The sequence below is a fragment of the Opisthocomus hoazin genome, chromosome 8 (genome assembly GCF_030867145.1).
Source record: "Opisthocomus hoazin isolate bOpiHoa1 chromosome 8, bOpiHoa1.hap1, whole genome shotgun sequence".
Classification (NCBI taxonomy): domain Eukaryota; kingdom Metazoa; phylum Chordata; class Aves; order Opisthocomiformes; family Opisthocomidae; genus Opisthocomus; species Opisthocomus hoazin.
In genome coordinates this window covers 45079675-45089674 of record NC_134421.1, presented here as the reverse complement: position 1 = coordinate 45089674, position 10000 = coordinate 45079675, and the positions used below count along the sequence as shown (strand labels likewise).

General features: G+C 38.1%; 1 long non-coding RNA gene across 2 annotated transcripts in view; it reads right to left on the bottom strand.

Annotated features, from left to right (window-relative positions):
• The window catches only part of LOC142362261 (uncharacterized), an 18322-nt gene that overhangs the window by 3971 nt on the left and 4351 nt on the right, over positions 1–10000 (bottom strand). Inside the window, exons 1-2 of one of the 2 annotated variants that reach the window (XR_012764882.1) lie at positions 3138–3199; positions 1542–1610 (exon numbers count right to left, since the gene is read on the bottom strand). This is a non-coding gene — a long non-coding RNA (uncharacterized LOC142362261). Of the gene's footprint in view, positions 1–1541; positions 1611–3137; positions 3200–10000 lie in introns of those variants that run through there. The other variant, XR_012764883.1, reaches the window with a different exon arrangement.

Below are 10000 nucleotides of genomic sequence, written 5' to 3'. Positions count from 1 at the left end.
AAGTGCAGTAAATGATATGCTTCTGAAGTGATAATTTAAACTAGATTTTCACTTTTATAACAGTCAGCTAATAAGCAATTGCGGAATATATATTCTTCTTATAAATACTAAAAACTTTATTTCCTTGTTCCTTGAAAAGGTGTTAGAATTAATATTAAGCGCTCATTTAGAAGCACATACTACCAAAATTGATGTTAAATGAAAGAAATTCATTGTATTAGACATTAAGTCTTAATGATAATTTAAGGGGGAAAAACAAACACTTTTTTATTATGTTATTCACTAGAGAATTATTTCTTTTTGCACAGAATTGTAACTATTGCCAATTAGATTGCTTGCATTAAAAGACTCTCTACCAAGGATGTTCTCTGGATTACATAATTCAGTATATCCTTACTAATGAAAAGTTTAGATGACTGAATACACAATGCAAAAGTTCAAGCTTTATATCTATTATCCTTTATTCATTCACACATACTGTATACACTTTATCATGCTAACTAAAATGCAGTATAGTCTATTTTTCTGACTAACGTGCTGCAATTCAATTTCACTTTGATAGAATACTGCAAGAAATTGCACCTATTTCATCCACAGAAACTCATCCCTCCCTCTGTCTTTTCCTTTCCCTCTTTATGTTTTTAAATGCTGTATTGACTTACGGTATATGTTCTGTTAAAATCATGCAGGCTTACAAAGATCTTAATATACAAATGGAAACTGAAGCAGAAAACTTCTGACGTTCTGTATCTTTGATATTTAAATTGCATTTTCATATGTATAGCAATAGTTCAGTAACACCATTTTAAGTAATCCTTTAGTTCAACCTTTGTCTTCCTAGTCTAAACATTTTTTCTATTTCTCCAAAGTTTATCTGGACTTTTTCAATATGATGTATGTCAAGGAATTAACCTCAGTGATAAAAGCAGAAAGGGAAAGTCTGCATCAGTGAGTATTTATATTGGCAAGAGCTGACAATTTTATAAAAGAAAAACAAACACAGAGGCTGTTCATTTCTGAAATGGAATCAGCTTCATTTCATTTCTCTCAGGAAAACATCATCACATGAACTGATATAAATCAGTATTGATATCGCTAAGCTTCAAACTAGAAGAGACAAATGCACTCTGCAGCACAGTAATTCAATGGCTCCGAGTCAAGTTTACTGTTGTCTCGTTTCTACTAATCATCGTAAAAATTCCCTGTGAAATAATTATCCCTAAAACAATCAAGACAGTATATCTCTAGAAAGGAGAGGATCGATTTAACAACAAACTCTAGATTTATCTGTATTGATTAGTGGGCATTCAGTGTAATTTTAGTGAATTATGTTTGGCTTTCATTTCCCAGTAGAAATTTTTCTTGTGATGATCAAAAGGTAAATTAGAAACTGCTACGTGGTCTTTTGTGTGCTACCTACATAACATCCAACTATTACTTTTCAAAGAAACATTGATGTTAGAGAGGATAAAATATTGGGGTTTTTTTTTACACATGATATCTTACTGTAAAAATCGTATGACTGAGTTTATAGCACTTACCGAAGAGCCTGACGTCATCTTCTCAATTCATTAATACAGAAATCAGGACTGCACTAAAGAGTCTGTGTGCTAAAGGAACAAATCCAAGATCATCTTATGAGAACAGAATTAGAAAGATTAAGAAAGTAATATGATTTTTCTTCTTAAATAGGCGTAATTTCAAAGGAACTGTTAACACTTTCATGTCTGCAACTCTCTTACTGGCAAGAGGGAGAATTAAAGGAATCAGACAGATTCTAAGACAATTTAGTGTAGCTGTAAGTCTGACACCACTGCTGATACAGTTTAATTGAGGACTAATTGGAACTGAGAAGGCTAGTTATTTTGTCAACTGCATGTATATTAGTTCCAGTCATTTTTAATCCGATGTAACGGTGATAAAGATTCTAACTTACTTTGATTAGTTAATAACATTAGACCAGAAAGGATCACCTAGTCATTTCATGTTACCCAATACACGGCTAATACAAACAATGTCTAATTACACTGACTACACACTCCCATGAAATGACCAATTAGAACATTTGCTGATTCTAAATGTTGACTGTTAGAGACATTTCCAGAGTCTTTCTGCAGGTCGTACTCATAAATTCTACCCCATCTAGTAGGAAACATAAGGTAGACTACATGAGGAAAAAGTTGTTTTTAAACAGCACAAAGAACATTTAAATACTCACAGTGTACTGTGTTCCCATGTGAAAATACATTAAATTAAAATGCACTTTTTTTGTATTTTCTAGGAGTATGTAATATTGCACATTCATACACTTTTCTTGCTGAATCAAGTAGATCATATCGCATGTTCAACACTCATATCATAAAGGAGATGTGTGTTAGCATTTTAATATTTAGACCAACAAATTTAGAGTGATTTGTATTCACTTTCAAAGCTGATTTATTGACTGTGATCTGTAGCTCGTATGAATAATACCAGAAGTGTCTCTTATCTATTTTTGTCACTTTACTGATGAGTCACTAACTGCTCCCTGAAAACATCAGTCCAACATGTTCCAACATTTTGTAAGGTGACACAATTAGACAATGATACTGACCTCAAGTGTGTTAAACTCAAACTTTAATCAATATAGGAAAATACAATAAACGAGAATAGTCTCTTCCTCGTCTAAATAAAAATTGCTGACACTGTAAAAATTGCATTTTTAATGATTGAATGATTATCTTTTAAGTAATCATGCTGAAAAATTTTACCAGTTATGTTAAAGTAAATAACAGTAGATCAGTATGTGCATTGTCAGATCTAATTAACACAAACTATTAGAAATACTGGAAACAGTGAGACATAGTTATCTGGACAACTTAAATGAAAGAAATACATTTATAAGGGCTGCAACCAATGCATATAATACAGCTAAATAAAAATCCGATACTGCAAAAGTATCTGAAAGTACCAGTGTCAAAAATTGCTCTGCAGATGTTTAAAATACATGGCTGCCACACGTCTGTCCTGTGCAAAGTCTCAATCCTTCTCTCACTTAGAGTGAGAGTTCAAATATTGCCACTTGGGTCAGTGGGCCAGTGTCAGATGCTTTTGCTATTCTTCTTAGACGCTGCCCTAAATATTACATATCTACTTACATGAGTGCCTTTTCTTGAAATAAAAGGCAGCATGACAATCCATGGATCTGACCACTGGAACTGTTCAAGACAATTAAAATGTAACTTAAAAACAACATCATGTAAATAATTACCATTTGTTAAAAGTAAAATTAACAAATGTTCTTTTAAATTAATTGGTATATGCTGAAAAAGTGCTACATTGTCTTACCCAGAATATTTAAAAATGAAATATATGATAAACTTTGTCTTATTGTAATTAGATTAATAAAAGAGAGTAATCAAAAGACTCTCATGTTTTTTCTCAGAGTTAGAAATTATTAAACTATCCAGAAAAGAATCAAAGCTTTTATATAAAAAATCATTCTTTGAGCTGAATTGCAATAAATCAATAACAAAGTTATTATTCAATAGGTAATAATTGTCTTCATCTAAACTGAAAATATTGTTTGGGATGATTAATATACAAAGCTGCATTATGCATTGGGGAGTGTCAATGCATAACTTTTAGTTCTAATGTTATTATGTAATTGAAAGAGCATGTTCATTTGCCCTAATAACTACTAAGATGCACTTAATAAAATGAAATGTAATAATACATGTAATTAAATCTATTCATGGAAGTAATTTTAAAAGTCTACCATTCTCCTTAATGTGGATAACATTCATAATTTATAAAGTGTTGTGATGCAGAACTGACAATGCCATTGTTTTTTACACTTTGAGATGATTCTGCAGCCTTCATTATCTGCATACCAACCTCGGGATTATCAAGGGCAAACAAAAGATAATTAACACCAGAAACAGGCAAATGCAGGAGCTACTGAGTGAGGTTTTTCATTTAATGCAGAACCTTTGAAAACTGGGAAATGGAATAACTATTCAAAACCTTTTTTCCCCCATTGTAGAAAACTATTTCAATATGTTTTCTTTTCCGTGTTTTATATGTCATTTTTTGCTATAAAACTCTATTGGCATGTTCAACCTCAGATACATTCAGTAAAAGAGTATGTTAAGACAAGTATTTCTTCAAACTACTGAGTGTTAATTTTCTGCAGTGTTTTTTTTTTGTCTGGAACAGCAGACAGGTAATTATGGTATAGATATTCAAATTTTATAGTTTCACATGCCCATAGCACCTCTGTAAATAAGTCACTTAACTTCTTCATGCCTTATTGTACAACGCTTAAAGATAGGGATGAAAACAGCTACTACATGAACGTGATTAATGAATAAGGTGTATTTTTAGATGCTAATACCTTGTAGGAAAAATTATGTGAGACTGCCTGTGGCATTTTTATGTGTACTTATGGCAGAAAAATAGAGGTTTACTAAACGATGATATAGGTCCAAGACAGCATATTTCAATCAGTGAGAATTGCTGAAACTTTTTTTTTCTTTGCACAAGGACTCCTGACTGCAACTCTGCATTGCACTTTGAAAGGTTTTCCATATAGCTAATCATTTTGGAAATTAATCAGTGAAGATCCTCCACAAAGAGAGCCTTTTGAATGCACAGCAAAGAAGCATTGTATCATTAGACTCCTCTGTGAATGAACATCCTTCTACAAACGATCCAGGAAAAGTCGTTTTAAAATGGAAATACAGGACAGTGACATTCCGAGTTTCAAACAATTTGCAGATGTTGATGGCAGTCCAACTCCCTGCCCCTTACTTACACAAAAAATTCTTACTACAGGGGAATGTGATTATTAGCCTATGAGCTATCCAGGAAATATTCAGCCATTTGTGTTTAAATGGCATGATATCTTACCATACCTGCACTTTTTTCCATTTTAGAACGGAAAATACCTGAAAAGTAGCTGATCCAAAAATTATATGCAAACAGTAGGAACTCACTTTAAGTCCAATGCAGTGGGCTGACAGAACTCTACACAGGGATGAGGGTTAACACATTAAGATTCGAGTTGCAAGACAACTCAATGAATCTTGCTCTCTTCAGGAAGATGTGAAGTCAGTTATACCTATAACGATGCCTTCATTGTCAGGATTGTCCCTCATTTCTCTTGCCCTAACCTTTTCCTTTGGTCCTGACCCACAGCAGACAGTGAAAAGCATCAGGAGATGTGTGTGACAAGGAAACACTTGCGAGCCGGGCCATGCGCCGAACACACAGCCCCCTGGCCGGACTTCAGCAGCAGGGAGAGGCTGAGGCCAAGGGCCAGTGCTCTCTCCATGTCCTCGGTTCAGTTCTTAGAGGCCGACAAGTCGAAGTATTTAAGTGCCTAAAAGCATACAGGTAGCTGGGTGGTTGATGGTAAGCTCAATGCAAGTCAACAATGTGCCCTTGGAGGCCAAAAGGACATGGTGTATTTGTGGGAGTGCTAAGCACAGCACAGCTAACCGGTTAAAAGAAGAGATTTTCCCCATATGCTCCTCATGGGTGCGTCCTCACCTCAAGGGCTGCGTGCAGTTTTAGGCTCCACAGTATAAGAAGGATATAAAAATATTATAACGTATCCAAAGGAGGGCAACAAAGATGATGAAAGCACTAGAGGGCATGACATGAGGAGTCACAGAATCACAGAATCACAGAATCACAGAATCACAGAATGCTAGTGGTTGGAAGGGACCTCTGTGGGTCATCTAGCCCAACGCCCCTGCCGAAGCAGGGTCACCTACAGCAGGCTGCACAGGACCTTGTCCAGGCGGCTCTTGAATATCTCCAGAGAAGGAGACTCCACAACATCCCTGGGCAGCCTGTTCCAGTGCTCCGTCACCCTCAGAGGCAAGAAGTTCTTCCTCATATTCAGACAGAACTTCCTATGCTTCAGTTTGTGCCCATTGCCCCTTGTCCTGTCGCTGGGCACTACTGAAAAGAGCTTGGCCCCATCCTCCTGACACCCGCCCTTGAGATATTTATAATCATTTATAAGGTCCCCTCGCAGCCTTCTCTTCTTCAGGCTAAACAAGCCCAGCTCCCTCAGCCTCTCCTCGTAGGAGAGATGCTCCAGTACCCTCACCATCCTCGTAACCCTCTGCTGGACTCTCTCCAGCAGCTCCTCATATTTCTTGAAGTGGGGAGCCCAGAAATGGACACAGTACTCCAAATGGGGCATCACTAGGGCAGTGTAGAGGGGAAGGAGAACCTCCCTCGACCTGCTGGCCATACTCCTCCTAATGCATCCCAGGATCCCGTTAGCTTTCTTGGTAGCCAGGGCACACTGCTGGCTCATGGTCAACCTGTCGTCCACCAGGATACCCAGGTCCCTCTCCACAGGGCTGCTCTCCAGCAGGTCCACCCCAAGCCTGTACTGATGCATGTGGTTGTTTCTCCCCAGGTGCAGGACTCTGCACTTGCCCTTGGTGAACCTCATCACGTTCCTCTTCTGCCCAACTTTCCAGGTCTCAATGAATGGCAGCACAGCCTTCTGGTGTATCCACCATACCTCCCAGTTTTTTGTCGTCAGCAAACTTGCTGAGGGTACATTCTAACTCTTCATCCAGGTCATTGATGAAGAAGTTAAACAAGACTGGGCCCAGTACTGACCCCTGGGGGACACCACTAGTTACCAGCCTCCAACTAGACTCAGTGTCGCTGATGACAGCCCTCTGAGCTCTGCCATTCAGCCAGTTCTCTATCCACCTCACCGACCACTCATCCAGCCCACACTTCCTCAGCTTCCCTAGGAGGATGTTATGGGAGACAGTGTCGAAAGCCTTGCTGAAGTCGAGGTAGACAACATCCACGGCTCTCCCCTCATCTACCCATCCAGTCATGACACCTTAGAAAGCTATTAGATTTTTCAGGCGTGATTTCCCCTTGGTGAATCCATGCTGACTACTCCTGATAACCTTCTTTTCCTCCAGTTGCTTGATGATGACCTCCAGGATAAGCTGCTCCATCACCTTTCCAGGGATGGAGGTGAGGCTGACCGGCCTGTAGTTCCCTGGGTCATCCTTCTTGCCCTTTTTGAAGACTGGAGTGACATTGGCCTTTCTCCAGTCCTCGGGCACCTCTCCTGTCCTATGAAACCTATTTGCTAATCTTTACGTGTACTATGAGACTTTGTTTCTCAAAAGTTTTCTCTAAAGCTATCCTGCTCGATTTTCTAAAGCATCTTTTAAGTGTCTGTGGTGTTCGTGGGTTTTTTTAAGATCTTACTATACAGTAGGATTTTCAGAAATCTGTAGTAAATAAGGAGAAATACTTAATGCTTAGCAGCCACAGTGAACAAAAATAGCATACACTCTTCTTATTTATATATTTTTATGTCTCACACTGTATTTAGCATTATATCATTGTTACGTAGTCGCATTTGCTACACATTTATTTTACTAGAGGACATGTTTTGAAAATGTATATGGTTCTTTCTGGAATCGTGCCATAGTTAAAAGTTAAAAGATGCAGCAATATCTGGTCCTTGATCTCTTTGCAAAACTCCCATCTATGTTAATGGGAATTTTGTGACAAAGTGAGAACTACAGCAAATTATATAATAAAATGCAGATATTGAAAGATGTATTAACAACAGAACACTAATATCATAGTGTGTGTGCATGTGCATGTGTGTATTCCAGAGCCAAAATATTTTTGTCAGAATTTGAAAAATTAGTAGAGGAGATTACTACAACTAAGTGACTACTTTTGTTTTGCCTGATAACCCTTATGAAAGAATACAAGACTGTTTTTTTCAGCTACTGAGTTCCTGTCATTTAAAGCAACATACGAATTCGGTGAACTGCTTGAGCTATATATAGAGGCTCAGATGCTGTGATCTATGCTATAAATTTAAGTGGGTTACATTCATTCCTACAAATACACACAGATTCAGCGCTTTAGGATGCACACTCAGGAGGGATCTATAAGCATCTTACTGTGACAGCTGGCCAGTTCCAAAGCTGTAGACCCCACATGGAGATAGATCTCAGAGCAATGCAGCTTCATCAGAACATAAGGAGCTTCCACAAGCAAACTGGATACCTGTGGAAAATACTACTTTCACCTGGTACATGAGGCACATTGGGCTCTGTTTAGGCCTATGTCATAGTAAATTTCCCAGAATGACTGGAAGAAAGCACAGAAAGTTTGAGAAGATTGACAGTAAGTCCCTAAAATTTACAATAAAATCTGAAAGTGTATTGCATGGACTAGACATATAATATACTCTATACAGTTTGATTTTTCTCCCTTGCAAGTATGCTTATGAAAACACATGCACCACAAACACATGCATCCACAAGTTTATTGCCTGAGGATGAAATAATAATAGATGACAACTCTTTCAGAAAGAACTTCCTTTGCACCACATTGAAACTCAGTGGTCACCTTCTAGCATTGAACCAAGAAAGAAATTTCTATTTTGAGGTAGGCTGTGTGTGACAAGGAAGCATTGTATCTCAACATTGTCTCCGAAGCTTCACCTGCTGTTTACAGTGACCAGAAGAAGGATGAATGGAGTGTCAAAGTCTTTCAGACCTCAGAAGTCCAATCTGACACCTGCAGAATCCTGACGACATGTAAGTGGTTGGAGGTTTTGTGACTTTGTGCTCTAGAAATGCCGTGAATGCCTTCCTAGTCAGACACTTGCTGTGTGCTGTGTTGTGGCTGCTTCAGACACCCTTCAGATTCTCCCTTCTGCCCCTAGTTTGGAGATCCCTCCTGAAACATGGAGTCAGCTTCAATGTGTGGTCCTCCTTCTGCTGCAATTAACAACTTACAAGAATCAGAAAAAACATACTTCCCCTTTGATTTTCCTGAAAGAGGCTATGCTTCTGTTTCTTCAGTAGTAGGACTTCTTGCTTGAATAATTGCAACGTGTGCCAGAATTACAAAACTGCCTACGCAATGACCCTAAGTGCCAAATATATGCAGACACTGCAGGAGCAAAGAAGTGGGTAGGTAATCTGCCTGTGTGTGCAAGTACAGTAGCAGCCATTCGTACACGTTGCATGAGTGTAGTTTTATGTATGCAATTATGGAAATCAAAGCTTAAACTTGTACTGAGAAACGTAGATACCTCCCTAACTTAAAGTGATGCCTGCTCTACTCTCTACTTCCAACTGACTAAAGAGCTTTTAAACTTCTTTGACTACATTGATTCTTCTAGCTGTCCATGCACACTGTGTCTTATAATATTATTCAATTGATCTACAGTTGCAAGGGCCAAAGTGGATCTCCAGAGAGAGGGAGAATAATTGCCCAAATTTATCAGTCATGTCAGATAAATGTCTACAACTCGGAGCGAACTCTTGTGAGTGGAGTTGGAGAAAGGAGTAATCTGGAACTCTTTTGAGTGTCTCATTGATGTGAGAATAGACCGAAGAAGCCCTTGTTTGGTGGTCCAATTGTTCAGTGAACACACACTGTCGAAGTTACTGAAGCATATCCATTAATCTGCATGCTACATGCTGAATAAAGGGATGAAAAATGCTTGATTCAAACCACAAAATGATTTATTGGAGTTACAGCTGGTTTTTTTTTGAATCAGCAGTGGTTTGCTAGAACGTATTTTGTGTCCAGAAATTCTCAATCAACACTTTTGTGGAATTCTTTCTTTTGTGTGCATTTAGGCTTCCATCTGAAAGTGAATTTCAAGTCTGAATAATGTAGCTAGTTCTGCTTTGAGTCTGTCAAGTAAGGCAAGCTATACTGTAATCTTAACTTTGCCTATGGACTTACAACCGAGTTTGACCATGGAAAAATATGGTTCGCTTGTGCCAGACATAACTCAGAGTACCTTGGACTTAAAGAAGCTAATTCTGCCACTCATATTTGTGAACTCATTTCAAAAAGAATGGAAATCATTAACTCATCTGTCATGGAAACGAGGAACAACTCCTGTACAGGTAAGGGTTTAACTACAATACTTGAGGGAAAAAAAGACAAAAAAACCCCTATGGGTCAAAATGTCACATTAGTT